Source organism: Coturnix japonica, chromosome 32 (genome assembly GCF_054131305.1).
Source record: "Coturnix japonica strain WE chromosome 32, WE-NBRP24, whole genome shotgun sequence".
Taxonomy (NCBI): domain Eukaryota; kingdom Metazoa; phylum Chordata; class Aves; order Galliformes; family Phasianidae; genus Coturnix; species Coturnix japonica.
Genome location: NC_140694.1, coordinates 4,755,715 through 4,763,369, shown reverse-complemented (window position 1 = coordinate 4,763,369; position 7,655 = coordinate 4,755,715). Strand labels below are relative to the sequence as shown.

The 7,655-nt window shown below is 48.4% G+C and overlaps 1 long non-coding RNA gene across 1 annotated transcript; it reads right to left on the bottom strand.

Annotated features, from left to right (window-relative positions):
- Nucleotides 1-5,554: 5,554 nt before the first annotated feature.
- LOC146755548 (uncharacterized) lies at nt 5,555-7,021 on the bottom strand. The gene is made up of 3 exons (XR_014938030.1): nt 6,717-7,021; nt 6,011-6,156; nt 5,555-5,767 (listed from the first exon to the last, which is right to left on the bottom strand). It is a non-coding gene; the product is annotated as an uncharacterized LOC146755548 (long non-coding RNA).
- Nucleotides 7,022-7,655: the final 634 nt, after the last annotated feature.

Genomic DNA, 7,655 nt, shown 5'->3' with positions numbered 1-7,655 from the left:
TTGGTGTGTGGATATTTTAAAACAATCTAACTGACATTGGCAAAAAATTAAAAATAACTAAATAAATGTACGACAGCATCAATTGTATCAATTTTTATAGATAAGATAAAGAAGAGCAGTTTCCCTTAGTTTTCTGTGCCTCTTTACTTTCTTACCCTCTCCCCTTGTGTGAGAAACTCTCAAAGTCAAAGATTTCTAGTTAGGCAAAGCTGGCAGCGATAGCAGCAGTGCTTATTCATTATTGCAATACTGCGCGCACATCCCCTATTGGCAAGGGAGAAATTGCACACCAGTCAGTGACATTAATTCTGTTCTATGCCCTAAACCCAATGCAGGTGATGCTCTCATGGCTCTCATTGGTTGAGCATCTCAGGCTCACAGACTCCTCGAGACTGTTGCTAGGATTCATTTCCATAGAAGGTCAATTACCAACCTCTTGTTTTTAGGTCTGCCTTGTACTTTTCTGCGGAGAGAGAAGGGCAATGTTTCCAAAAGTCAGTACATTCATTCTGTCCTGTGCTGGGCTCTACCCACCCTGTGTATTTATCTTGTGCTTGTCTCAATTCTCCCCATGTCAGAATCCCCCTAGTCTGAACTTAACTCTGTTCAGCAACTTTCTTGGTGCAAAAACTACTTATACAGCTGTTTTACAAGAGGGTTATACATTCAGTTAGGGCCTACACTATGTACTGAAAATACTGGAAACCTCCACTGCAAAAACACAATCTACCTCTCTCATCTGTGCAGCCTTGCAGACCCAGAGCATGCCAGGTTATTTCTGCTTTCATAGCATTTGCATGCTGTAGGGTGAGCAAAAGGTTCTGCTGCTTGATTCTTCTGCAAGAGCTGCCGACCGGCAAATGGTTGCAGGGATGGAGGATGTGACAGAAAGCATTTGTCTCCACAAGAGCAGAGTTACATTCAGTGCAGAGTGTGAGAGTCAGGTTGGTGTGGAAAAGCACTGACACGCTGGGGATGATGCAGTGCTCACATGTCTAACACTCACAGACATTACTGTCAGAAGGATGGTGCTGTGTTGTGCTTCTACCTTTGGCAGCCCCTGGAGAAATGCTGTGGCACACAGAACACCTTTGTATTGCACTGACTGCTGCCATGCAGCATGGATTTAACACACCAAATCCAGAGGAGCGTGACTGCATCTAACTGCCCTGAGAAAAACTACTGTAGCTGAAGAGATGAGGAGGCAGCTGCTCATCTGCAGAACAAGCAGCACTGCCAGACACTGGGCCAGGTGAGCACCTCCTGCTGCAGCGTGATGATGACAGGGCTGGAGATGATCTGCAAAGCCAGCTTAAAAGTGGGAGACGTGAGTCAACATGGCAGGAGGACAGAGGTGTTAGGGAGCAGCCAAGGCATCAAAGAGTATCAAAAGGCTTTAAAAGGTATCACAAAGCGACAGCCAGGAAGACTGGGATTATCATGAGCAGCAACCTGGATGCTAGAGATTATTTGCTGCCATACAAAATGGTAGAGATCTTGCTGCTGACATCCCAAAGCCATGCAAAATGGGAACCCAGAGCTCTGCCTGCACGAACCCCACAGCCATAGCATTGCAAGCTGAGCTGCCTTGCTGTTTGTTGCATTCATCCCAATCCCTGTGAATGAAGACTCGGAATGCAGCCAAGGCGATGATTGAGCATGAGAGTGACTTTATTCAATAAAAGACAGGAGGGCTTGAGAGGTCAAGGGTGAAGATGGGACTCCTCTTGTCAAGATGAGAGTGGCTCAGAGCTGGTGCTGCTGCCTGGTGCCTGGGACTGGCAGCCTGACTCTAAGTCCCCATCTAAGATGCTCAGCTTCACCTCACTGATGCTGACCTGCTCCTGCATGGTGGTGCTGCTGTGGGGGCACTCGGGCTGTGCTTGGGATGGGCAGCACTGCAAAGGCGCTGGGTCACAATCCAGGCAGGTGACTGTGGTGTCTGGCAGGCTCAGGTCAGGAGCTTCAGCAGAGCCAGGAGATATGAGAGCATGAACGTGGATGAGCCCCTTGTGTCCATCACTGTTACCATGTGGAAGGCTGTCATCCAAATTGCAGCGATTTGTGCTTAATAAGAACTCTCCATTGATGGAAACACACTGCACATCACTACTTGGTTTGGATCTTTGGGGTTGACAAGGGCTCGAATTATCTAGGAAGGCACAGAAACACAAGGGTTAGTGTCAAACGTTTGCAAGTTGAATCATGCAAGAGGTTGCTGATACTTGGTAATAGAGTGGCGGCAGGACGAAGCAAATAAGCTTGAAGCAACAGAGCCACTGTCTTGAAAGTGATCCTCGTGCAAGTCCATAAGTTTTGACTCTGCCTGGACTTCACATGGGGCAGTATGACATCACAAAGGGGTGATATGATGTCACAAATGGGCATTATGACGTCACAAATAAGCATTATGACATCACAACGGGGCACTATAATGTCAAAAAGGGGCATTATGACATCACAAATAAGCATTATGACGTCACAAAGGGCATTATGACATCACAAAGGGGCATCGTGACGTCACAAAGGATCGTTATGACGTCACAAAGAGGCATTATGACATCACAAAGGGGCATCGTGACGTCAGAAAGGGGCATCGTGATGTCAGAAAGGAGCATTATGACATCACAAAGGGCATTATGACATCACAAAGGGGCATTATGACGTCACAAAGGGGCATTATGACATCATAAAGGGTTGTTACCATCATCCTGCGCCCAACTCCTCTCTCCCTCCTATTGGCTCCCTCTCCCACCAATCCCCGATCTCCCCTCCCCTTAGGCATTGAATTCTCTTCTCACTACCTCCTCCCAGTCCTCCCCTAGGAACAGAAACCATTCAGATTCTACAGCAAACTACAGCATCTGCACTGCAAGAGCTCACTGAACCACCTGCAACAATGAAACATGGTTTTGGAGAGTGGGTTTGAAAACACACCTTTAGACAGCTGTCTCCCTGTAGCCAAAAGGAAACCAAGCAGCAAAAGAAGAGTCCAGCCTGAAACATGCCCATGCTACTAGCCCAGGTTTTTCACAGTCAATGCAGAATCCATCCTGTTCATGAGGTGACAAATGACCAGTGGGTCTCCCCTTGCTCCACCCCTTCTCCTTCAAAGCCAGAAAAAGAAAGAAAAAACAAGCTTCTGTACAGCTGCCGTTATTTCTGACAGCGAGTGTAATCACAGAATCATAGAATGGCCCGGGCTGGAAGGGACCTCAAGGATCATGAAGATCAATCGCCTCCCTGTCCCTGCTGGCCATCCCCTCTTCTGATGGAGCCCAGGGGACCATTTGCTCTCTGAGCTGCAAGAGCACGCTGATGGCTCACGTTCTGTTTTTCATCCACCAGGACCCCCAGGTCCTTCTCTGCGGGGCTTCTCTTAAGGACTGCTCCTCCCAGGCTGTACAGATGCCTGGGATTCCTCCAGCCCAAGTGCAATACCTTGCACTTTGCTGTCTTGAACCTCATTAGATTCACCTAGGCCAACCTCTCGGTTGAGCTCCCTCTCAATGGCATCCCTTCCTTCCACTGCATCAGCCGCACCACTCAGCAAACAGCAGAGGGTGCACTCCATTGCATCATTGGTGTCACTGATAACCATGTAAAAAAGCACTGGTCCCAAGACAGACTCCTGGATGACACCACTTGTTATTGGCCTCCACCTGGACACAGAACCATGAATCACCACCCTCTGTCTGTGGCCTTTCAACCAATCCCTTATCCACCAGGTGGTCCACCTGCCAAGTCCACATCCCTCCAGTTTAGAGATAAGGATGTGGTGGAGGGCCATGTAAAAGATCTTGCTCAAGTCCAGGTCAATGACATCAGTTTCCTTCCTTTTGTCCACAAATGCTGTCACTCCATCATAGAAGAGCACCAGATTGGTTAGGCATGGCCTTCCCCTGCTAAAGCCACGCTGACTGTCTTGGATCACATGCTCATTCCTTATGTGATCAAGCATGTCTTTGAGGCGGATCTGTTCTTCACCATCTTCATCACAGTTCTACATTTGAATCAAATAATTGGTGTTCCTGTCACCAAGAAAACCTCTTCGTCTTCTACTCCTGCTGCACATCTGTGCTTTCACCAGAAGCAAAGGGAGAGGCCACCTCCTAGATCCAAATTTTAAGAAACCAACACCCAATAGGTGTCATCTGAAGTAAAATAGGAGAGAAATTAAGATGACTCTTTTGCATCCAGCTTGGATCACTCCCTCACTCAGGCACACCACCATCAGATCAAGGAGATGCTGCCTTCAGCTTAGAGACTGTATGGGAAATCACAGCTTGAACCTCTGATTAATCAGCTGAGGCAAGTGTTGGGCCAGCTGCGGGAGCACAGGTGAGAGTAATCTAGCTGTGCTCCCAGAAGGGGTGGACCTCGACTGCACCTCTTCTGAGACCTCACCTCATTTAAACGCTGACCACCACTAAGGCAGAATCTCTTGGAGACTGCTCCCCAGTTGAGACTGCCTCAGCTTTCTGGTCAAGGCATCAACATTGGTCAGTTTTCCTTTGCTAATAATCTTTGACTATTTACCACCATCTTGGTTAACATCTTTTTACTAGCCACCTTTACAGAGACCATAAGGGCTTGGGCTTCCAAACTCTCAGCAAGCATTTGGATCAGACAGCTTCCTGCTGGGGAGCCCCCTGCATCACTGCTGCCTCCTTTCGTACTGGACCTGCAGATGCTTCAGAGCTCATTAGCATGGACTTCCTTCCTCCCCTCAGCAGCTGCTCCTGCACTCACCTTCATTCCTACTCAGATACCGGCCGCTTCCAGCACCAGCTGACCTGCAAGACACAGAAAGGAAAGGTGGGAGTCATGCAAACGCAGAAGCCCAAGGCTGCGTCACCACCACGTATGGCAGCCTCGGGAAGTCAGCTGCAACTACATCCTTTGTCAGAATGGAAACAGGCACCGTCAATTAAGTGTGACCTCTGAACTCATTGCCACCATCAGAAATAGGCACTGAAATTGCTCACTTCACTGCAGCTGGTTACCTCCTGATTTTGGGTAAATGCGGACACTGTCTTGAGGGCTACCAGAAAAACGACATCAACTTCATTGTAGGTGGTTAAGCTTGGAAGCTGGACTTGAGCAAGAAAAGTTTCTCAGCTCAGAATCACAGAATTATCAAGGTTGGAGAAGACCTACAAAATCATCTGGTCCAACCATTACCAATACTTCCCGGATAAATCATACCTCTCAACACAACATCCAAACGTTTCTTGAGCACTCCCATGGTCGGTGACTCCACCACCTCCCTGGGCAGTGCTATCCAATGCCTGAATACCCTTTAGGGGAAGTAATATTTCCTAATGTCCAGCCTGAATCTTTCCTGGCACAGCTTAAAACCATTCCCTCTAGATCTATAACTGATCACACGAGAGAAGAGGCCAAACCCCAGCTCACTACAACCTCCCTTCAGGACGTTATAGAGAGTTATAAGGTCTCCCCTGAGCCTGCTCTTTTCCAAGCTGAACAATCCTAGTTCCCTCAGCAGCTCCTCGTAAGGTTTGTGCTCCAGACCCCTCACTACCTTCGTAGCTGAAGACGTTCCAGAACCGCAAGGTTTTCTTGCAGGGAGGGGCCCAAAACTGAATAGGTCAAACATCCTTCTCTCCATCATTGCTGTCACGTGGAAGGCTGTCCTTGGAACTGCAGTGACTCATGCATCCTAACTGCACTCCATTGATGGAAGCACAACGTGCATCATTGCAACTTGCTGGTGGGTTCATGTATTGGCAAGGGATCGATTCACCTGGAAAGAGTAGATACACAGCATTTAGCGTCAAACTTTCACTGTCCAAGGAGGCAAAGGCTTGGTGCTGCCTGTCAAGCAGGTTTCAAGCAGCTTGTGAGACTCATCTGGGAAAGACAGGAGTCAAACAAAGATGTCAGGCACAGGCTTGAATGCCAGAAGGAGGTACAAGCCCACTGAAAGCATGAATTCTACCTGTGTTGCTGACAAGCAGTGTTTTGAAAGCTGGATTTGCACCCTTACCTGCCAGGACCAAGACTTCTACTTCAGAGGGCTCCCTGGCACTGCTCTGCAGTTGGTGTTTCGCCACAGGGGATGGTTTGCCCAGGCAGAAGCAGGAACGCCAACTGCCAGCTGGTGATTCCTTCCTCTTTCTGGAAGAACTTGGTCTGGAGAGAAAACAGAGCATGCTGTCAGTCGTGGTGCAGGGTGAGGGAAGAGCTGCACCGAGCCCTTGCCAATAGTTGCCTGTTCCTGGCACTGCCTGCTTTCTGCTGAAACACAGCTTAGAAACACCCTCTGTTTCAAACAGCAGAGGATGCTTCCATTCCTACAGCTCAGCCCTCAAGTCCTGCTGGCTACATTCCTCTCAATGATTTCAAGCAAGATTCGGAGCATGTGAGCAAAGGCTCCACAGCCGGACAGGAAAGGAGCTGGCAGGCGTAACTGCTTTCTGAGGAACCGTACAGTTATAAGGGAAGTTCAAAAGCATCCCTGACTCTTACGTTAACACCTCCTCGGCCTCAGCTCACTGCCACCTTTAATTTCTAGTGCCAGCAAGTCTGACCAACAGCTCTGCTTACAGGAGAAGCACAATTGGTTTCAGGCACATGGCCCTGAAATCTGGAAAACCCCAAGATTTCCATGTACAGCCAGCACAGAACAGGATAGACGCCAGCATGGCTTTCTGCATCTTGTGACTGCCTGCCCAACCAGGAAGGAAAGGCACCTTGTGTGGCTCCACTGAGGCCATAGGGCAACTGTGTGTTAGTTGAATCCTCAAAGATATAATGGACAAAAAATAAACCAATAAAAATCATCCGAACAATGATGGTAGGGGCTGGAAAGGGAATTCCTCTTTCTTTATCTTTCAGATGGAAAATCAATGATTGCGTTGAAGTTCCTCAGTACAGCTGCAGGCCCTTCCTCCACTTGTATCTTGCTGCTCCGTGTTGCAACAGGAGAGCTGCTCTGGCCTCTCCTCTCAGCCTGTGCCGCCTGCACGGTGAGCAGCTTTGTGGATGGAGAGACCCACACAGACTTGGGCCCAGGCAGAGAACTGTGCCCTGCAAGGGAAAACCACAGCTAAGACAGAAAAGGAAGCAGCAGCACAGCCATCCCCATTCTGCATATCTCTCAGAATTGCTCATCCGAGCCACTGGAAGAAGAGGAGCTCAAAATAACTGTGTGCTCAGAGGTATGCTCGTGGCAAAGGACACAGCCACAATTAAGAGCAGCTCACTGTATCTTAAGAGGCAAACAAAAAGCCTAGAAAAACTAGGGGCCAGAGATCTCAGAAAGCATCACTGCCACACTTCAATCAAGTTTCACCTGCTTGCAAAACATCTTAAGAGCAGTGATGGTTTTCTCTATGTAAGGCTTGGACACTCTCAGGACCCATCAACAGGGCACCATATTCTAACCTAAGCCCAGAAGCCTGCTGTCTCCTCAACAGTAACAGAATTTTCAAAGGTCTTGGAGAAGCCCTGGATTGGATGAAGCTGTCAGATTTAGATCAAGCTAATGGAGGAAGATGCTCAACTACTCCCTCTCCCATGGCTGGTGTGGATTTGGAGCAGAAAAGGACGTCTGTGTAAATAGTACTGTTGAAATATCAACTGGTAGAGCAGTGTTGCACATTGTACAAATCACAGTTGGACATCCATGG